The 23,249-nt window shown below is 40.8% G+C and overlaps 1 protein-coding gene across 1 annotated transcript in view; it reads right to left on the bottom strand.

The window, feature by feature from the left end:
* The window catches only part of RGS17 (regulator of G protein signaling 17), a 463,053-nt gene that overhangs the window by 438,900 nt on the left and 904 nt on the right, over positions 1–23,249 (bottom strand). The gene's annotated exons all lie outside the window — the stretch shown is intronic.

Genomic DNA, 23,249 nt, shown 5'->3' with positions numbered 1-23,249 from the left:
TGGATGAGGGCATTGAGTCGATCATCAGTAAATTTGCGGATAACACCAAGCTGGGGGCAGGAGTTGATCTGCTGGAGGGTAGAGAATCCAACGGCATGAGATTTAACACATCCAAGTGCCGGGTTCTGTACATTGGCCACAATAACCCCATGCAGAGCTACAGGCTGGGGTCAGAGTGGCTGGAGAGCAGCCAGGCAGAGAGGGACCTGGGGGTGCTGGTTGATGGTAGGCTGAACATGAGCCTGCAGTATGCCCAGGCAGCCAAGAGGGCCAATGGCATCCTGGCCTGCATCAAGAACAGTGTGGCCAGCAGGAGCAGGGAGGTCATTCTGCCCCTGTACACTGCACTGGTTAGGCCACACCTCGAGTACTGTGTCCAGTTCTGGGCCCCTCAGTTTAGGAAGGATGTTGACTTGCTGGAGCGTGTCCAGAGAAGGGCAATAAAGTTGGTGAGGGGCTTGGAACACAAGCCCTATGAGGAGAGGCTGAGGGAGCTGGGGCTACTTAGCCTGGAGAAGAGGAGACTCAGGGGTGACCTTATTGCTTTATACAACTACCTGAAGGGGGGTTGTAAACAGGCAGAGGTTGGCCTCTTCTCCCAGCCCACCAGCACCAGAACAAGAGGACACAGTCTCAGGCTGCGCCAGGGGAGGTTCAGGCTGGAGGTCAGGAGGAAGTTTTACACAGAGAGAGTGATTGCCCATTGGAATGGACTGCCCGGGGAGGTGGTGGAATCGCCATCACTGGAGGTGTTCAGGAGGAGACTTGACAGGGTGCTTGGTTGCATGGGTTAGTTGATTAGGTGGTGTTGGATGATAGGTTGGACGTGATGCTCTTGAAGGTCTCTGCCAACCTGGTTTATTCTATTTTCTATTCTATATTCTCCTACAGCAAGGTAACTAAGCAGCAAGGAGATGAAACAGTATAAGATTTAAAAAAAAAAAAAAAAAACTGAAACAGTTTAGTGTAAATTAATTTTGATCAATAAACATTAAAATTACTCAAACAGTCTTGTAGGCTTTATTCCAAAGAAGGTCATTGCAGTTATCAATGAAGAAAAAGCAGAGGATATACCTGAACTACTTAGTGAGCAGGATTAGCAGACTTTAAACTAGGTGAGAATTTTGGAAGGTTCTGAAAAGGAACATTATGGTTCCTAGCTCACTGAAACACATTTTTACCTATCTAATAATACATTTTCTTAATCTGATACTTTTGCAAATATTTACAACAGCCTGTAAATATTTAAATGTATTTCAGCTTAAACTGTGGAGATATGTTTACAACCTGGATTATTCTACTTAAATTATGGTTTTTCTGTGTGGATGAATCAAAAGAGTTTCAATCTATTCCTAGGACTCTTATTTGGTGAAAGAATTTGATGAAAAGTCAGACAGGTCTTGATAAAAAAAAATTAAAAATAATTTAAAAAATCAGAGTAAACATGCACAAAATATCTTATTATCCTACTTTCCCCCCCTCCCCCAACAATTATCAGCCTTTCTTGAATATTTTATTTTATTCAGTCATGTTGGTTTTAATCAATGTTGTTTTACTACCAAGCATCCTGATGTGCATTTATTTGTTTTCTGTATGTTTACTGGTTATCTGTTTTAATTTCTTGATCCAGGGCCATCATTGCATAAAAACTATTCTTTTGTCTACATTCGTGGAGTTTTATGACTTGCATACATTCATGGCAGCTTGCTTTTCATCTTTCCTACTGCTGATACAGCTTACTTTCTTTGACAGTTTTATTCTCTAAACATCTTTATTTCACCCCTGAGAAATGTAAGACAATATCTAATTTGGAGATGTGGCACATTCAGAAATGTGGAATGCAATTTAAGCTGAACAAGAACCAACATCCACCATGATTAGACATCTGCTAAAAATGAACAGATTTCCTATCAAAGCTCCTCCTCACATCTGAAAGCCATGTATCAGGGATGAAGGGGAGCAATAGGGAGGCATAATTTGCATGAGATTCAAACTAGTATTGCTTTTTTGCAGCACTTGAGAGGTGATAATATCTCATCAAGATTTGTTATGGCCCAGTGGAGAAAACAAAAAGACATGGGAGGCTTGCTGATGGTAACACAAGTTTTCTCTGGGCCAGCTATGTGGTCATGGCCATCTGACTGATGGCAATTGCTTACAAGCAGGAAGGGATGCCTCAGTAAAGTGTTCCCTAAAGCAACAGGGCAACAATGGCCATAGCTAGCATACCTCTTCCCTTGCTGGGGCCCTGGAAAGCCAAGCTTGGTGCTGGTGACGGAGATACACAGAGGTGATGGGGAAGGAGGAAATTTGCTTCGCATTCACAATTTTATTTGATATCCCCTACAAAAAGCTCAACTGTCACATACTTTGCCTTCTTAGTGTCTCCTCCTCTGTGTTTCTGTGTCTGTTTTCCTCCCTGTATGCCTGTCTAAGGGCAGGAGCAGCTATGAATGAGCCAGGTGTGCTCCTTGCTGCTTTGCATGCAACAATCTTGCTCATATCTACTCTGCAAACAAATTTACAGGTAGCTAGAGTTTTGGCATAGATTCTTCACAATCAAATTAAATACCATTCCTGACAGAACACTTAGGTGCTCCTAAGAATATAGAGCAGACAAAGAGTTTTCCAGCCATCAGTTGCAGTCTCTTACTAGCACCAGCTACTATACTACAGATCTCTTTCACAAACTGGTGGAGTTCCAACCCTGATACTAGTTGGCATTCCAATTCCTTTAAGACTCTTGGAATATATTTCCTTCTTATTAGGAGCAGAAACCCCTTCCCAGTATTGAACTTTGCCAGGAATTCACTTTAACCTAGTTATTCCCACTTCAGCCCCTGTTGCCCCCCTTTACCCCATACATTTTCAGACAGAAATCATATCCTCTCACAGCTTGCCTTTTGTCAGTTTAAATCAGCCAACTTCTACTCTCTTCTCAAAAAGCATCTTCACTTCTCCTTCTCCTCACCCTAGGAGTCTCTCTCAGCAAGGCCTTGTGAGGTCCTCTTTCCTGAACAGGTCAGCCAATGTGAATACAGTATCCTGAGGAATTTCACAGCGATTTTAAAAGGATTGAACATTTTCCCGTATGTATGCTAATACTTCACAAAACAGCAGTTGGGTTTTATTAATGCAGGACATTGTTAATTAATAGCAACCCCATGACTAAACAGTATAGCTGGGTCTTTCTCTTGCTCTGTAATTTCCAACTGATTAATTCTAAGCTTGTCAAAGAAAAACACTTTATTTGCTCCTAAATCCATGACACTGTATTTTCTATAATTAAACTCTCTTAGTTCTAGTACTAGAACCTTCACTGTCAACCAAAATCCTCTGCATTGGTGATACTATGATACTGTGGTGATATTGTATGATATTCTTCTTTTTTGATTTTTATTTTTTGTGTGTGTTTGGCCCAGCTTTGTATCGTCAGTACATTTCCGTAAGCTTCACTTCTCATGCACTGTTTCCCCATAACTAGAGCATCCTTGAGGTCCCTTTCAACCCTAAAAATTCTGTGATTTGAAATGTAGTTCCATAAAATATGTATCAACAGGAGTGATTTTGTCTTCTCAGAAACTAAACAAGTTTGCAATTAATCTTTCCCTATACCTAAGTCATCTTTTGCTTAAAATTATCTATAGTTGCTAGTACAAATTGGCTGATTATGGAGAATTTTTCCTGTTCTGCAATTCTGTACAGTATTTAAAATACAACACTCTTAGAGAAACATACAGAGACTCTGTTTGAAGACTGGAATATTAGAAGTATCTATATCTAGCCTGTGCTCAATTGTGGACCTTCCACATGACCTCAAGCAAAGCATTGCATCACTGGAGATTTTAGAAAAGGGTACTTAAACACGTCAGAAGTGTCTTTTGCATATTTAGTTCTGTCTTAGGACTGGGGATGAACTAAATATGTTCCCAAGGTTCCTTCCAGCCTTACAATACTGTAGAGTAAACCTCCTTCCCTTTGTATTCATGTCTTACACTTCACAGATGCAGCTATCACTCAACTTGTGTTGTTTTGTGAAGTTTTTAGACCAAAAGTTAAGAGAAAGAATGTCATCATTTCCAAGAGTATTAGCATACTTTCTACAGTTAACATAATTAATACAGAGTAAGGTTATCAAGTATTGTCATGGACTAGAACCAGAACCAGAACCAGAATAAACCAGGTTGGAAGAGACCTTCAAGAGCATCGTGTTCAACCTATCATCCAACACCACATAATCCACTAAACCATGCAACCAAGCATCCCACCAAGTCTCCTCCTGAACACCTCCAGTGATGGTGACTCCACCACCTCCTCGGGCAGCCCATTCCAATGGGCAATCACTCTCTCTGTGTAGAACTTCCTCCTAATATCCAACCTGAACCTCCTCTGGCGCAGCTTGAGACTGTGTCCTCTTGTTCTGGTGCTGGCTGCCTGGGAGAAGAGACCAACCTCTGCCTGTTTACAACCTCCCTTCAAGTAGTTGTAAAGAGCAATAAGGTCACCCCTGAGTCTCCTCTTCTCCAGGCTAAGCAACCCCAGCTCCCTCAGTCTCTCCTCATAGGGCTTGTGTTCCAAGCCCCTCACCAACTTTGTTGCCCTTCTCTGGACATGCTCCAGCAAGTCAACATCCTTCCTAAACTGAGGGGCCCAGAACTGGACACAGGACTCGAGGTGTGGCCTAAGCAGTGCAGTGTACAGGGGCAGAATGACCTCCCTGCTCCTGCTGGCCACACTGTTCTTGATGCAGGCCAGGATGCCATTGGCCCTCCTGGCTGCCTGGGCATACTGCAGGCTCATGTTCAGCCTACCATCGACCACTACCCCTAGGTCCCTCTCTGCCTGGCCACTCTTCAGTCACTCTGACCCCAGCCTGTAGCACTGCATGGGGTTGCTGTGGCCGATGTGCAGAACCCGGCACTTGGATGTGTTAAATCTCACGCCGTTGGACTCTGCCCATCTATCCAGCCTGTCGAGGTCCCTCTGCAGAGCCTCTCTACCCTCCAGCAGACCAACTCCTGTCCCCAGCTTGGTGTCATCCGCAAATTTACTGATGATCGACTCAATGCCCTCATCCATTACTTACAATCAGTTCAGTTAATCAGGAGAGAGCAATTTGATCTCATAGGGCTTCACGTGCACAGAAGAAATGCAATACTGGGCCTAGTTATTAATTTCTTATCTTTGTTTAAACACTGTCAGACATGACATATGTTAGTTCACTGTTCAAATTTCATAAAGCGTGGGACATGCAATCAGTGCTTGTCATTCATGTACCGATGAGCAGATTGCAGGTGTCACAATGTTAGGTTTAACTCTTTTCAAATTTTTGCCCACCTGACAATTCCTTCCCCTGGTACCAGAACCAGGTCCATGCTGTTCTCTATTAAATCTTAGACTGAAATCTTTGGAAAGACTGAACTGTCAGCAAGTCTACTTATTGAGTCTTATCCTTTTTCTTTTCCTTCTCAATCTTCTCTTCACTGTGCACGGCAGACTTCACATAACAAAACCTTTAGGCATCCCATGAGATAATTAAGAATTTGAGTCAAAAGTTGTCAAGACATTCTACTTTCACTTCTGGTTTTGAACAAAATTAAACTAGAAATCATGAAGAACACTACTCAGAATGACTTCATAGAGCAAAAATTTATTAAACCAAGAAGGACCCTAAAAATGAAAAGTCATCTATTCCATGCCTTCTCAATCAGGACTAGCTGTTGTTGAATGACAGGTGAGCCCACAGGTAGGCCTTTTTAAAGCTCTCCAGTGCCAAAGATCTCATGATTTCCCTAAGCACGTGTTAGCTGCCTCCAAGGCCCACATCAGGCCAGAGAATTGTCCCAGTTAGTGAGTTGTGCTGTCTTGCCTGTGACACAACAGTCCTCAAAGCATGAGACAGGGTAATGACCCATTATATTGCCTCAGCTTCAGCATATGCTAACTTACTCATAGGTTTTGCAGTTTAAAAAGAGCTCAGCTATTACAATATAAAACAAACCCATAAAACAAGAATAGCACCTTCAGAACAAAACCAAACTTCCTCCCTTAATCTTTCTATATTTGACAAAAATCTACAGAACAGGGAGAGCTGAAGCAAGAATCTTAGCATAGTAAATAGAAAAAAAAAATCAATTATTCTGATTATTTGGCTACTAAAATGATTGATAGAGGTGAATTCCACCTCTAAAGGTTGGAAGCCTACCTGAATAACTTGAGACTCTGAATAACACACAGACACAATCTGTAGCCATCAGATTTGGGAGAAAGCGAGGCTTATGTATTCACAGTCTCCAAAGGAGTATCTTCACTATAGTTGTTTCTGACTACTTAACAATATGCTGATTAGCAGTTAAAATGCAAATCATTGGTAGTTATGTGAATACCAAATGGAAAAAATTAAATGTGAGAGGAAAAAAATACTGCTAAAAACCAGAAGTCAAGAGTCATATTTAAAGGCAACCCACTAAGGTACAAAATTTTGCCTAATATCAGAGGAAAGTTTCAGAAAGTTTCTGAAGTATGTGGGCTACTCAGCATGTATATGAGTTCAGTGCCAGAGGGGCACCACCTTGGCAAAGGACTATTTTTTTATTATCTTAATCACTAATATAAATTCATGTTAATGTATATAAAGTGACTGGATACTGTTTTAGCGAAATAAGATAAAATATATCCAGTGCATTCTTTGCAGTCAAGCTAGTTCTACCAATATTCTTCATGGTGAAAATCCCTAACTCACCTTCTAATTTTCAACTTAACTAAATCTTTGCTGACATGAACCACTTGAAACAGATACTCATAATGCTAACACTGCTACTTATATCTTACGTCCCTAGTGGTTGTCATGTATTATTCCCTATATTATCTGACAATAAATGCTACGGTTACACCTGCTAGAATTGGTTTAAATGTCTAAAGAATACAACTACCTAAAACAAAATGTGTATTTTGTTTATTTTTAGATGATTTAATTAGCCTAAAGCATGTCATTTAAATAGGAGGTGAACGCATGGGTACCTCTCTGGCTGAATTGCAAATCAGGATTCATACACTAAGGTCACAGCTTTCTTAACATTCATAAAGCATGCTGACAGATTTGATTTTTTTCTCCAAACGTGGGAGTAATTCAAATAACACCAAAAATTAATCCATCACTGGGTTTTCACTCGTGCAGTAAACAGCATTCTCTTCCTGAGGAGAAACCAAATGAGGTAACACTAGCAGTCCTAAACCAGTTTTCCTCAAGCTGTGAGGCAGGGGAAAAGAAATAAAAGCAAAAGCAAAAGCAAAAGCAGAAAAAGAAAAAGAAAAAGAAAAAGAAAAAGAAAAAGAAAAAGAAAGAGAAAGAGAAAGAGAAAGAGAAAGAGAAAGAGAAAGAGAAAGAGAAAGAGAAAGAGAAAGAGAAAGAGAAAGAGAAAGAGAAAGAGAAAGAGAAAGAGAAAGAGAAAGAGAAAGAGAAAGAGAAAGAAAAAGAAAGGAAAAGGAAAAGGAAAAGGAAAAGGAAAAGGAAAAGGAAAAGGAAAAGGAAAAGGAAAAGGAAAAGGAAAAGGAAAAGGAAAAGGAAAAGGAAAAGGAGAAGAAGAAGAAGAAAAAGAAGAAGTAGAAGAAGAAGAAGAAAAAGAAAAAGAAAAAGAAGAAGAAGAAGAAAAAGAAGAAGAAAAAGAAAAAGAAAAAGAAAAAGAAAAAGAAAAAGAAAAAGAAAAAGAGAAAGAAAAAGAAAAAGAAAAAGAAAAAGAAAAAGAAAAAGAAAAAGAAAAAGAAAAAGAAAAAGAAAAAGAAAAAGAAAAAGAAAAAGAAAAAGAAAAAGAAAAAGAAAAAGAAAAAGAAACATTAATTATTTTTTCCTAAAAAAATTAAGAGCTTGCTTTTCCATTTTTGCACTTGCTTTTCTTTGCCAAAAGCATTCTTTATAATTTCAAGGCTCTCTGGCTTTGCACATCTTGTCACAATAGTTTTCTTATTGTAAGAGCAGATGCAGACATACCTAGCATGTTCACTCAGTTTTGATGTGGTAAAAGACAATGATGAGCAAAAAGTAGGTGCAGCTTTTGCAAACAAACGCAACTACTTTGAGGAGAAAGTTCTTCACAGAAAGAGTTATTGGCCATTGGAATGGGCTGCCCAGGAAAGTGGTGGAGTCACTGTCCCTGGAGGTGTTCAAGAGGGGATTGGACGTGGCTCTTGAAGCCATGGTTTAGTTAGTCAGGAGGTGTTGGGTGATAGGTTGGACTTGATGATCTCTGAGGTCTTTTCCAACTTTATTGATTGTATGGTTCTATACTTCTCTGAATGCATGAATTATTAACAGGAGAAATATATTTCCACTTCAGGAACTTTTCCCAAAGATAGTACTAGACGTATGTGTAAAGTTTGGTGAGGTAAACTAGATGGTCAGTGTACTTGTCTGCATACCAGCACTGAGGAACCTCCTACATCCTGGAGGCCTTGCATGGCAGCAGTTCAGCCTGATACCCGTGAATCAGTCCAAAAAGTGTGAATTTCTTCCAGCCTGTACGTGACAGCCTGAGCACTTTAAGGCCAAAACTATCCAATCAAATGCATAATCTTTGTATCTGCAGTGCTGCCCAGTTATACAAAAAGGTTCATAAATTCACAACTGACATCTAATCATTACAAGAAGAATGCATTGTAGTCCTGCCCTACAGTACTTGAAAAAAGCTATTTACACACCTTGACAAAAGATGTTGTTAGTCTCGTGCAAATCAGAGCCAAAACGAGTAAGAGAAACACTCACATTGTTCCAATGCAACTACTTAAGCACAGATTTGGCAGCAATACAACACCCAATTAATCAAAAAAGCCACTTAGAGGTCAGCACGTCACTGTTAAGGATGATTATGTAGTAGATAGCAAAGAGTGGCCAAAACAAGCAGATGATCATACAAGAAGACAGGAATTGCTGCAGAAAATGTCTGTATATCTAACATTACAGTATTATGTCTTTGAAAATCATTGAACTCCATCCTTAATTGTGTTGCCTACTGGTAATTATGATGCATTGGCAGGGAAAGTGACACTGATATTTGGAAACCTCACATTAAGTATAGATGAGTGTCAATGTCTTTCAGACAAGAGAGGGCTAAACACAAAATGCCTACAATTCAATTCTGTTGTTATTTACAGCTGGCAGTGGATTTCTGTTGCAAATGTAAGGATAAAGGTAGGTCTAGGCTGCTCTCAGACAGTAGAAAATAGCGTTATTGCCACATACCATACTTAATTGTCTAGGGAAAAATAACCAGCAAAGTTACAAATGGAATCTAGGGAAGTCTCATTGACAGATCCTCCTAGATTATTACATCTTATTACTATCATATTTATAACAAAAAGTCTTCTATGTAGGGGAAATGCAGATTTTTTAAAAGACGACTAAGAAATATATGCATTCATAACTGGCATTGCAACAGTGACTAGGGAGCAATTATCCACAATCTCTTTTTGAAAGATCTCAGTACATCTAGCAGGTACCTGGTTCAAAATGAAGAAGAGAACATAATTCTCACATAGTGGATTGTCAAAAACTACTGAATGACAGAGATGGTAAGGAGTTGCATTGGCTCAAAGCTGGTTGGATGAATTCCAACAAAAAAATGTCATGTCTTAGCAAATGCAAATATATCCTCCCTTGTCTCTGAAGTCCTCAAGTGAAAACTTGTTGAAAACACAAGAAAATCTAAGGATGAACTGTTTCACGCTTGCCCTGCTACTATCCTGTTCCAAACAGCACCTGCTATTGATCACTATCAGTCGGGATGCAAGCTAACATCTTTACATCTTTATATTCTCACACTGTATGTAGATCTGGAATCCATAAATGGCAAACACAAGCTCTCTTGGGCATTATTTTATGTGCCTTCAGGTTTTTTATTATTATACTGAAGAAGGCAAAATGAACCATTCCTCAGAAAGCCAAGTTGTAGTGAGCAGATTGTGAGCTTCTATGGCCTTAAGTACATTCTTTTTTTTTCTCTTTGCCTATAAATTGATGCAAAATGTCTCCTCTGTGAGACTTAATGAGAGTGGAGGACCTCCCTTTTTTCTTTTTAAGATTGAAATCACAATACAGATTTGTTTGATAAAAATATTTGTAATACTATACAGTGAAAATAACATTTCTAGTTTTCTACACTGAAGGATGCTGCTAAAGCAAATTTATTCCAGTTTGTCAGAAAGAGTGATTGCCTATTGGAATGGGCTGCCCAGGGAGGTGGTGGGATCAGTGTCCCTGGAGGTGTTTAAGAAAAGATTGGATGAGGCACTTAGTGCCATGGTCTAGTTGATTAGTTAGGGTAGGGTGATCAGTTGGACTTCATGATCTTTGGAGGTCTCTTCTAACCTGGTTGATTCTGTGATTCTGGGTTTCACAAGGAAACACAGCCTTGAATCTTCAAATCTCTGAGCTCTGCAGAAGCATGTCAATATGTGACACATTAACTATGTCAGTATATGATATGTTAACTTCATCATCTGCAAGGAAAATATAAATCAATATGTACCGAGTGAGGAACTGGTCCTAGCACCCACAAATTGTACCTGCCAGAAGAGGCATGTGGTACAGTAGGCACCTAATGCAGTAAGGACACAGCTGGGAATCTGAATGTGTGTGGACAGATCCAGCAGCAAGGAACTATCTGCTAAGGAACCAGACAGGGAAAGTGCCCAGCCCCAGTCCATAGTTCAATCCCTTTGTGTATGCACTAGTCCCTGGAAGCAGACAGGACTAGAAAGCAAATCCTTTTATCAGTAAATTGTATCAGGCCAGCTAGTCTTTTCTCCTCCATTCCTTTCTCAAATCCACAGAGATTGTAAAACCCAAACCACTCCCACTCACTTCTTGCAGCTCATCTGCAACCCTTTCTCCCTCTCTAGGACTGTGACAACAAGGGACATTTTCTATCTCAAACGAAGTTTGTACTTTTTTATACCACAAGCTTACAAGAAAAAATAAGCAAAATTAATTAAAAAGATTACAGAAGCATGTATCTTGAAAAGACACAAGTCCACTGCATCCTGCAAACTTGCCTCAATTTATACCATATAGAGCAAAAAAATTGTTCTTTTTTGCCTTACAATGTAATGGAAGGAAAGAAATAAACTGAAGTCAAACTCCTATTGCCGTAACCTGAAAAACTGAGATTTAATCAACAAAACTTATTTCAGTATGTCAGTTTATCCCAGCATAATATAGGTCATGACATGTTCTCATGGACAAATTATCACATGGAAATTAATGAAACTGAAGTCCACATTCATTTTAATTACATTTGGGAACTTAAGGAAGGCACTTGTGTTAACAGTGCTGTAGTCCAGCACGGTCCAGCACAGTCCAGCAGGCAAACAGAAGACAGTGAGACAGAAGCTTCCTCAGGAAGTCACATTGTGGCTGGAGTAACAGCAGGTGCCATAAGAAAAGTGATAATGGAAGTTGCTGTCACAATACCTAAACACAAAGAAAAACTTCCCTAGTAGGATCTAGAAGGAAATAACTATGTTCACTGGCTTGCTGAGTTATTTATTACATCCAGATCCTCAGTTGCCATTAACTCTTCTACATTACAGTTGAAGATTGTAGGTATTTGCTTACATTTTATTTTGTGCTTATGCTCCAACCCCAAACAGTATTTGATGGTACAATGCTCTCCTGAGTGCTTACGTTCCAAAAGCTCTATCAGAATGGCCACCTGACCGATCAAGTGGTCTACTGGAAAGCATGAATCACAGGGTGCTCTGAAACTAGCTTCACTATATTTTTATATGAAAAAAAATTAATTCATTCAGAGAGGGCAGACTGACTTCAGCATTTCTTCTGTGCAAATGATTCATTCTAGGGCTAATGAAACTTCAAATTCATCCTCCCACAATCTGCCATATCAAAGGGCAAACTTATAATGATTATCTGAACTCTGAATACATGTTCTAATTACTATGCTCACTCTACTTGACCTTAGAAGTGGTACAGGGACTGCAAAGGCAGTCACAAATGGCAGGATCATAGTTCCTGGCTTCTAGACTTCCTTTCCCTTGTGCTTCTTTTCACACTGACTTCATAGGTTCTTATGAGTTGCAGGACTGAGAAGCATTAAGATTTTTATATAAATAAAGTCTTGAACAATAATTTGTCAGTAGCTTTTCAATTGTGAGCATCTTCAATGAGCAAAAAACATCTCACACCTCCTAGTGCTATGTGGCCATGTTATGAATGTATGGATGTATTAATATTTAATAGGTGGAACAATTAATAAACAATATGAATAAGTTTATTAATACAAAAATCCCACTGGAAATATTAATGAAACCTATTTAGTGATTCAAAATATTCAGTTATGGAACAGATACCTCACCAGCAGGAACATGTAACAATTTAAACAATATTAGCAAAAAAAAACCCAGAAACAACAATCAGTAATTTAAACTGTAAAGACAAAACAGAATAACATTGGCAACGTGCCGGCTTTGCCCACGCCAAGGGGGAGCTCTAGAACTCTGTAGCACAACAGACCTTTTAACAGATGCTAATAAAAATCAAATTTTGTAGATTACTCACTGCAGATCACTTTAGTCCACTACACTCAGCCACAAGGTTTATAATCCATAGATCATGGTACCACGCGGCATGTGCGGGGATTTAAACAAAACCAAAATGGCGCCAAACAGGTGAAAGCTGCCGGAACACAGTTTCACTCTCTGTTGGCTTGTTGCTGAGGCACATACAGGGTTTATCTCCAAAGGCTTGATTGATGAGAGCTTTGTAGAAAAGTGGTTCCTGCCAAGTCTTGCAGGGCTTGTCAGTTTTGTAGCTTTGCCTGCTCTGGAAAGGTTCTTCCAGCTGCAGTCTTCTCAGAGGTTCTTATTGCTTCTTCCAATAACACAAAACTGTCCTGGGGTCTTGGCTCCTCCATGGTTTGTCTCTTGACCCAGCAAGACACATCAGTCTGCTCCTGGGCTTTACACATGTTACTGCAAGGGGCACTTGCATCTTTCTGGGTAAACTGAGGTACAGCTTGGATTCCAAATTGCAAGGCAAGTGAAGCTTCACTTCTCGAGCTTCCAGGGTTAAGCCTTGTGGCTTTTCCCAGATCTTGGACAAGGCAAGGCAAGGCACTCATTCTTTGGGCTAGTATTTATAGATTTTCCAAAGCAATGTTGGCCAGTGGCAACAAGGATTAAGAGCTAGAAACCTGGTAGTTTAACCTATAGAATCAGTTTTCTCCAAACATGGCCAAAGGCACACACACCTGGCCCACTTGGACCCCAGGGCATGTTCAGACAAGCCTGGGCAACGTGGGCAACCTCCTGAAAAAACCAGGCTCCTGCTCCATTGTCTGCTTCAGGGCATTTTTGAGGCTTTGTCCCTTCAGGACAGGCCAGCACCATTGCACAAGTTCAAGTGTCCTTCCACCCAAGAGTCACTTGATGAAAGATATATATGCAAGAAATACTGTGCATTCGATGGATAACAACCATTTTACATGTTTCCACTGTATGTGTCATCTGAGGATTGCAGAACACTTATCAAATGTTAATTGAACTTCACAATACCCTTCTGAGATACATAAAAGAGGTAATGGATGCTTCAGTTCCTCAGTAAAACGTACTAGCTTCCAAGCGAGAACCAAGAAATTATCTGACAATATATAAACACTTCAACTGAAAGTGAGAAACGACAGGATATTATTTTGAAATAAAACAACAGGAATTCAGTGGCAGTGTATTCTAGAAGGCTAAAGCTTCCTTTTATATCAGATTCACTGAAACATTAATGAACACCTAAGTCATTAATTCATTTTTCTCTTTTACTAGGGCAGATGATCCTTTAGTAATAGAAATATCCCAAACTCCTTCTGAAGTACTGCTGAAGTAAAAATTCTGTCAAAATGTGCCTCTCTCCTCCATCTCCTGTATCATTCACTATCACTATATCGTAGCAGTATCAACTATTATGGTTATTGTACAACCTAACAAACTTGTGGGCCCTGACGTGGCTGCAGCACCTCAAGTACATTAAACCATTAAAAAAATAACAAATCTAACTATGAGAACTACACTTTCAGTCATCTGTCACACAACTTTGCATTGCATTCCCCATATATGCTTTCATTTACCTCAGGTGAAATTCACGTGCTACTTCACTCTACTAATCCTTCCAGGCAAAGACAGCAGCAGAGTCATACTTCAGAGGTTACAAGAGACATCAACTCAATAGATTACATAGTTGTCATAGAAGGGAGAAATCAAAGAAAGAAAAGATATTCTTAAACAGCTGAAATTATGGAGCTCTCCATAAACAGTCATTTCTACAATCCAAAGCAAGGGGGTGGGCAGAGGGAATTTTTTTTTTTTCTTTCACTTCAAGTCAGTGTACCTCAACAGGACACCTTCCTATTGCCAGTGTCTGCTAGCATCCAGAATCTTGGTGAAAAATTAAAGGTCATCTTCCTATATGTCACCTCCTACTGCAAATTAGCTTATGCAGTCACTACCTGATGAGAAATAACAAGTGCTTATTACACAGATAAGTGTGAAATCTTGACTTGGAAGTTGATTTCTTTCTACTGTTGTGGTTCTTTTGAAATGAGCCATCTCCTATGCTCTTTTTTTAGTAACTGTAGGCTATTTAAACAGAAAATAGAAAACCAAGGAAGACAGAATATAAACCAGATAAATCAGAAATAGTGTTTCTTTGCAATTTTAGTGCCTATGTTGCTAAAAAACCAAAATATATACTTACTATATTTCATCCTGTTGTAAGTAGTACTATTATCCCTCCTACACAAATGTGAAAATTGACTCAGGTAAGTTGTGTAGTTTGTTGACTGTTGTTCATTTGATAAAGAGTCTTAATAAATCATGGAGCACAGTCTAGGTATGCTTGCACATATTCATAACACAACTACCTTGTGGCACTATGAATGCAACAACACATCATCTTCCACTGAAACCTCATAGAATAGAATAGAATAGAATAGAATAGAATAGAATAGAATAGAATAGAATAGAATAGAATAGAATAGAATAGAATAGAATAGAATAGAATAGAATAGAATAGAATAGGAATAACGTAAGATTACAACCTGTTTATAATTTGTCTTTAGTACTTGCTTCAAAGAAGTTAAGCAGGTACACCTCTCCAATAAAAATCAGCCAGGAAAGCTCTGTCCTCCTGCAATGTCTCTTTTCACTGAGCTCATCATTCAAATGGATTGGTGTGGGAAAAACGTTGCAACACTTTACCTCTTTCTTCAGCCCATGAACTATAAAGCCACAACATAGTTCACCATGATCACCACAACATAGTTCTGCTTCCTAAGGCAAGAAAGGTGAAGGTATCTAAGTGTCTTCCTTTGGTGCTTTATATTGAGACAGAATACTTGTAAGATGCAATATTGAACATTTGTCAAAGACATGACAAGGACAAATGCAAGTAAGCAAGTTCATAAAAGGAAGTGCTGTGTTTTCTGTCATAAATCTAAACTGAAGCTCAGGAGACATAAGCATTCTGTGTAAAGTACTCTATTGAGACAATGTCTAGCAGCACTGGGTTGAATTTAAAACCAAGGATTTCTGTAGAGCAGGTATTCTAAAATACTAAAGGGAATCTGAGCAACAAAATCAGAAGTTCTCCTTGGGACTTAAGTTCCCTTACCCTGCATTTCAGGGAGACATGTCCCTCCCATTTGAAATTATAGCCACAATACTTCCACTGCTGTGTGTCCATCTCCACATCATTTTTCCAGTGCTGCCTGTGACAAGTGTGAACACAAGTGTTTCATGGAGTATTTTGAGTATTAATTCCCACAGCAAACAAATCAAGCAGGAAACAATTACTGTCATGAGCTGGAAAACAGAGGGTCTTCTTTTACACTAGTTGATACTTACTGGGAAGACAAAAGAGAGATTAATTCACCTTACAATATCAGTTACTGGAAAGGTTTGAAAAGTCCATGGCATGCCTGTAGGTAATTGCTCCCAGTTGAGTTTGTTACTGGTGTCTTCTGCAATAACAGTTTTGAGAACACTGCCTTCATGATTTATATGAGACTAAAATTATCTCCTACAAACTCCTGCAGATATGGTGGTGAAGTGTGCTTCCCCTGCATGTGGAAGAAGAGAGAAATAAAGACTGTGAGGAGGTACAGTGAATTTTTATTCTGTCTCATTCCAGGACTGTCTCAGCTCTGGCTTATGCTTTCATGAAGGAACACACAGGATATTTGAAGGGCACATGAACAGTTTTCTTTCTTTATCCTCACTTAATATATTTTATTCAGTTTGGCCAGAAAAAAAGAAGAAAATAATAGCAAAAAAAAATCCAAAATCCTAAAGTATAACATGCACTCTTTGTTAAAAACTGACACATTTCTTAGAAAATATTTTTTCTAGGACTTAAGGTCCATAAGCTGAGCCAAGAAATTAATTTCTTCTGCTTCTCTTCATAGCAATTTATAGTCTATCTATATCGGGGTTTATTAGCCTGTTAAAATCTACCATGAACTTTGCATAGCGTGCACAGTTCCCTAGTGGAACACTCTGAAATTCTGTTATTCCATTAGACTTTCTGAATGGCAGAGATGTCTTCTAGAAAGTTTATTTTAATATTTTACATTATCAGCAAGCATAGTTCTGTGATAACAAAATAAAACAGGGGTGTGCATGAACAAATTTAGTATCACTGACATCTTCTTATATTAGAAGCTGAGTGCAAAGTAGCATTGCAGAGTTTAACAATCAGCAATAATCTGAAAAACACAAATATCTCCCCATAAAACTCTGGAAAACATGTTCTTAACTTTTCCAATGAGGCTAAGAAAAAGAAATCCCAACTCTTTGTTTAAGATTTAAATTTAAAACCTTTAGGGGTTTAAGACCTATTTGAATTAAAAAAAGACTGTTTTGGAGGCAAGATTCACAGATACATCGAACTCTGTAATGTCAACTTATCTATCACAACATTGGCCACTACGTCCTTACCTGACCAGTTGGTCCAGCTTTTGAATCAAGAAGGGAGAGTCCAGGATTCTTGTGTCTTTGTGCAACAAGCAAGTAGATTTAGGCATTTCTGAGTGAGACCCACCAAACTGCCTGCCAAGGGTGTGACCCCTTATGTTAGCCAACATGAAATGGCAAGGACAAAGATGAGTGTGACATCCTGCCTTTCTCGGTGACTCGGAAATAACTAATGGCATCACCCTCTGACTTGATCCTTCTCTCAACTCTTGCCTAGGAAAGGACAGTTTTGTCTTTGAAAATAGAGCAGAAGGAGTCTGATTTTAGACAACACTGTAATTCTGGATGATGACAGACATGGCTTCAAATCTTTTTTCTCAAATTACACTGTGAAAACATCTGGAAAGCAGTCTCCTAATCTTCTTGAATTTATCTGATCAAGAGGAGAAAATTCAAGATTCGGTAGATGAAAAAGAGGAAAACAAGTGCAAAAATCTATATTCTAATAATCAGAGACCTTCTCTTCCCCCTAAAAAGAACTGCTAGAAAGAGACGGGATTCACCTGAGTGGGTCAAAGACCCATAGGCTGGCCAGCATATTGAGAGAGCTTTAAACTAGGAATGATAAGGACAGAGTGGCTAACCAACATCAAATGAGGAAGCAGTGGACTGGGGACAACAAGCAGCGTGTGGGATGATGTGAACAGGAGACAATTAACAAAACAGGGCAGAAAGAAGCCCACCCCAAGGGTATGAAAATGCCTATATGACAGCACAGTGAATGAAGCTCTAATACGTCTTCTGGAGCACCAACATTGCTGGATGCCTCTTTAAAGTAACTGTAAGTTAATGCACGTGGCATGAGAAGAACATAGGAGGAACCACAGCTCTGTGCACTGTTGAAGAGTTATAATCTTATTTGGATTACAGAGAAAAGTGGTAAAGCTCACATGACTGGAGAGCTGCAATGGGTGGCTACAGCCTCCTCATGAATGACAGGCTGGGGCAACAAGAAGGGGAGAGAGCAGCACAAATGCACAGAGCTCTGCCTAGGATAAATAAGGAACCAGCTGAGAGATAACAGGTCAGGATATGTGAGTAGATTGGACAGAAGACCTGGGGACAAAAGAAAATACCAATATTCAATGCTTTCTTCACCTCGTTTTTTTCCAGATAAAACTGCCCTTCAGCAATTTCAGGTCCAAGCTCTTTAGTAAGTTTGAAATAAGAAAAAATGACCCTCTGGAGAAGGATCAAGCTAGGGAATATTTAAACAAACTAGATACACACAAGTCCATGGGCCTGGATGGGATGCACCCATGAGTGATAAGGGAGCTGGGTGATTTCACTGTGAGGTCATTCTTGATTACTTTTGAGAGTTTGTGATGATCAAGGGAGATTCTGAAGAACTGGAAGAAGGCAAGTATCACTCCTGTCTTCAGGAAGGGCAAGAAGCAGAATCTGGGTAATGACAGGCTGGTCAGCCTCAGCTCAGTCTGGGAAGGTGATGGAGCATATCTTTCTGGAAAGCATTGCCAGACACCTCAAGGGCAAGAAGCTGATTGTGAATAGTCAGCATACATCATTACAAAGGGAAAGTTATGCCTGACCAACCTGATGGCCTTCTACAGTGAACTAGCCTGATGGATGAAAGGATAGTAGTGGATTTGGGGCTTCTATCTAGTAAGGTTTTCAAAACTGTCTCCTCTAACATCCTCACAAATTGATGAAGTACAGATTAGGTAAGCAGACAATGAGGTGAACTGAAAGTCAGCTGAATGGCTTCTCTCAAAAGGTTCTGATCAGTGATACAAAGGCCAGTTGGAGAACAGGCAGTGATTAGTAATGTATCTCATACATTACTGGGGCCAGTACTGGTTAACATCTTCATTAATGGCCTGGGCGGTGAGGCAGAATGCACTCCTGCTAAGTTTTCAGATAATACAAAACTGGGAGGAGTGGCTGGTATACCAGAGTTGTGCTGTACAGAAGTTACACTGGACAGAAGACTCCCCCAAGGTTGATCAAATATATCTCTTTTAACTTCTCATAGGTGCCACAAAATGAGAAACAGAAAGGATTTGAAAGAGAACAGGATATGAGTTTGAAGCAAGACTCAAGGAGAACAGAGTCTACTTCCAGGCCCTTTCTTGCCCTACACCTAGAAGTGACAGGTCACACTACTCTGCTCCTAGTATACAAGGCACCTTTACAAAGTGCCAAGCCACAAAACCACAAGGTTTCCACTCAGTTTAGCACTCATGGAGAGACTGTGGAAGTGAATGCACTATATGAAACTCTGGTTTTGCTATTGATACATATATAAATATATAAATCTGCATGGGAGTGACCTCACTGACTAGTACCCCTAGGACAAACTATTTTCATCCTAAAATTCTCTGCAAGTCTTGAGCATTTCTCAAGTCTTCAGTCCACCCATTTCTAGTTACAGCCCTGGAAACTTTTCTATTGCCAGTGCTTTGAAAGAAAAGAGACAAGCAAAAATTTTATTTGAATGATGGTTGCAATTCTGACCCTGATCTGCTGTTGAGATGTCTATCCATTTAAAATGCATATGTATCATAGTATCATAGTATCAGTCAGGGTTGGAAGGGACCACAAGGATCATCTAGTTTCAACCCCCCTGCCATGGGCAGGGACACCCCACACTAGATCAGGCTGGCCAGAGCCTTGTCCAGACTAGTCTTAAACCAGTCTCTTCCAACCTGGTCTATTCTATTCTATTCTATTCTACTCTATTCTATTCTATTCTATTCTATTCTATTCTATTCTATTCTATTCTATACACCTCCAGGGACAGCGCCCCAACTGCCTCCCTGGACAACCCATTCCAGGGCTTCACGACTCTCATGGTGAAGAACTTCCTCCTCACGTCCAGCCTGAATCTCCCCACCTCTAGCTTCATTCCATTCCCCCTAGTCCTAGCACTACCTGAGATCCTGAGAAGTCCCTCCCCAGCCTTCCTGTAGGCCCCCTTCAGATACTGGAAGGCCACAATTAGGTCACCTCGGAGCCTCCTCTTCTCCAGACTGAACAGACCAAACTCTCTCAACCTGTCCTCATAGGAGAGGTGCTCCAGCCCTCTGATCATCCTTGTGGCCCTTCTCTGGACACGCTCCAGCACCTCCACATCCCTCTTGTAATAGGGGCTCCAGAACTGGATGCAGTACTCCAGGTGGGGTCTCACCAGAGCTGAGTAGAGGGGAAGAATCACCTTCCTTGACCTGCTGGCCACAATTCTCTTGATGCAGCCCAAGATCTGATTGGCTTTGTGGGCGGCAAGTGCACACTGAGAGCTCATGTTGAGCTTCTCGTCCACCAGCACTCCCAAGCCTCTCTCCTCAGGGCTACTTTCCAGCCAGTCACTGCCCAGCCTGTATTTGTGCCTGGGATTGCCTCAACCCAGGTCTCTCCATTTTGTGCATGCACTGAATTCTACCCACAAGAATTAGTGGTCTGCAGTCTACAGTCCCTCATTATCCACAATTACTCAAAGGAAGGGTCTCATGCCTTATTATGCTTAAAATGTCCTTCACCCTCTGAAAGCTTTATTGTAAAGATTTAGTTTATATTGCCTATGTCCTTGAGAAATAGCATTTGCAATACCTTGCAAATAGGTGCTTTTAACTATCATTTCCCTCCCTTGAAATTTTGCTTAATGATGCCTGTCTTAAACAACCTTAACTCACAGGGCTTTTTGCCACTCATCTCTGCAGCTCAGGTTTTCAGCTGCACCTTCCAAAAGGCTGATTTAAGTGAGCATAATAATTCTTCTGTCTTTAATAATAATGACTTGTATATAACACTTGATATACCTGGGCATCTATTTTCAAGTCTTTTTTAAGACACACATTTTTAATATACCAAAGGCCTTTCTGACAATGAGGATAATACAAATCTGGTTATGCCACAATATGCAAAATGAATCTGCTAGCAGCCTTCATGTTTGTTCCCTAACTTCCTCATCCCTTCCTCAGCCAGGCACAGCTGCATTCAAGGGGCTAAATACTAATTGTGTCCCAGTTTACATTAAACTCTTCTGATGGCTACTGGTGGAACAAAGCATGGAGAGAGGCTCCTGCACACTATGCCCATACCCAGAGATTAAAGTCTTTGAGAATCGCTCAGTTTGAAAGCCTTGTTCCTCCCGCTCTGTATAAATAAAGGGATAAAGAGGCAGTGACTTTGACTATGTGAAATCTCTTGAGTTCTTGCTTGCATTTCACCTTGTCCACATTTTTTTCCAGTGACAATGTAACTCCTATTCTAAAGCTCTTTTTCTGAATATCATGCTAAATGGCTCTCTCCTATCAGTAATGGATGCAGAAAATACTCTCTCTGGCCATGAAAAGCAATACGTGCTATCTACCAAAAGTGCCCATTAAACACTTACTTGATCTCCTTCCTCCATTCCACTATAAGCCTGATGAGGCTTAACGGTACATAACTTGGGGGGGGGGGGGGGAAGGAAAAAAAAAAAAGAGAAAAAAGGAAAGCTGATTACCGAATGCTATGTCCCCCTCAAAATCCAACAACACAACACCCCTTTCCTATTCCTTCTTTGTCCACCCACTGCTGATGATCAGAGATACTTTGAAAGAGTGTACAGTCTAACTTCTACTCTCTCCTGCCCTGATTCACACTGGCTCCCACTGCTTGTGGTATGGAAATATGGGAACACCTCAGACTTAAATGCCTACGCTTTGCATCTTTACATAAGGTGCAACTTGCTGCTTCTTCCTTTCTGCCACTCCTGAAGTAGCTGGATGTGCTCTGCACATGATGAGTAGATACACTAAGTGTGCATCCGTGATGAGACTGCAGGATCAATCACTGCCATCTCTATCTCCTTCCTGGTCACTGGGAGATATATTTTCTGCCTTACCAAGGATCCCCTCTGATTTCATTGATGAGACAGTAAAAGGGCTAAGTCCTTGTAATTAATGATTGGCCATCCAGCAAGAAGTCCTGCAGGTTCATCTCTGTGCTCATCTGGAATGAATTGAGCGTGGAAATGTGCTGATGCACATAAGCAGTCTGCAAGTCAAGCACCCAGTACAAGGCACGTACAGTTTAGCAAACAGTCTTGTCTAAGGTTGGAAAAGACATCAGAGATCATCAAGTCCAACCTATCACCCAACACCTCCTGACTAACTAAACCATGGCTTCAAGTGCTACGTCCAATCCTTTTTTTGAACACCTCCAGGGACGGTGGCTCCACCACCTCCCTGGGCAGCCCATTCCCATGGCAAATTACTCTCTTTGTGAAGAACTTTCTCCTCACCTCGAGCCTAAACTTCCCCTAGTGCATCTTCAGACTGTGTCCTCTTGTTCTGGTGCTGGTTCTTCTCTGGGAGAAGAGACCAACTCCCACCTGGGTACAACCACCTTTCAGGTAGATGTAGAGAGCAATAATGTCTCCCCTGAGCCTCCTCTTCTCCAGGCTAAACAACCCCAGCTCCCTAAGCCTCTCCTCATAGGGCTTGTACCCAAGACCTCTCTCCAGCCTCATTGCCCTTCTCTGGACATGTTCAAGTGTCTCAATATCTTTCTTAAATTGAGGGGCCCAGAACTGGACACAGGACTCAAGGTGTGGCCTAACCAGTGCTGAGTGCAATGTCAGAATGACTTCCCTGCTTCTGCTGGCCACACTATTTCTGATGCAGGCCAGGATGCCATTGGCCTTCTTGGCCATCTGGGCACACTGCTGGCCCATGTTCAGCCGGCTGTCAACCAGTACTCCCAGTTCCTTTTCTGCCTGGCTGCTCTCCAGCCACTCTGACCACAGCCTGTAGTACTGCATGGGGTTGTTGTGACCAAAGTGCAGCACCCAGCACTTGGATCTGTTAAATGCCATCATGTTGGACTCCACCTATTTGTCCAGCCCGTCAAGGTCCCTCTGGAGAGTCCTTTACCCTCTAACAGATCGACACCTGCTCCCAACTTGGTGTCATCTGCAAACTTACTAATGGTGGACTCAATCCCCTCACGTAGATCATCAATACAGATATTGAATAGGATAGGGCCCAAAACTGATCCCTGGGGGGACTCCACTACTGACTGGCTGCCAGCTGGATGTGGTACCATTCACCACCACTCTCTGGGCTCAGCCTTCTAGCCAGACCCTAACCCAGCACAGAGTGTTGCTGTCCAAGCCACGAGCTGACAGCTTGGCCAGGAGTTTGCTGTGGGGAATAGTGTCAAAGGCCTTGCTGAAGTCCAGGTAGACTACATCCACAGCCTTCCCCACAGCCAGCAGG

This window comes from Melanerpes formicivorus, unplaced genomic scaffold (genome assembly GCF_026170545.1).
Source record: "Melanerpes formicivorus ecotype bairdi unplaced genomic scaffold, bMelFor1.0.p_v2 SCAF_2, whole genome shotgun sequence".
In the NCBI taxonomy this organism is placed as follows: domain Eukaryota; kingdom Metazoa; phylum Chordata; class Aves; order Piciformes; family Picidae; genus Melanerpes; species Melanerpes formicivorus.
The sequence above is the reverse complement of the archived record's forward strand: the minus strand, read 5'-3'. Positions and strand labels throughout refer to the sequence as shown.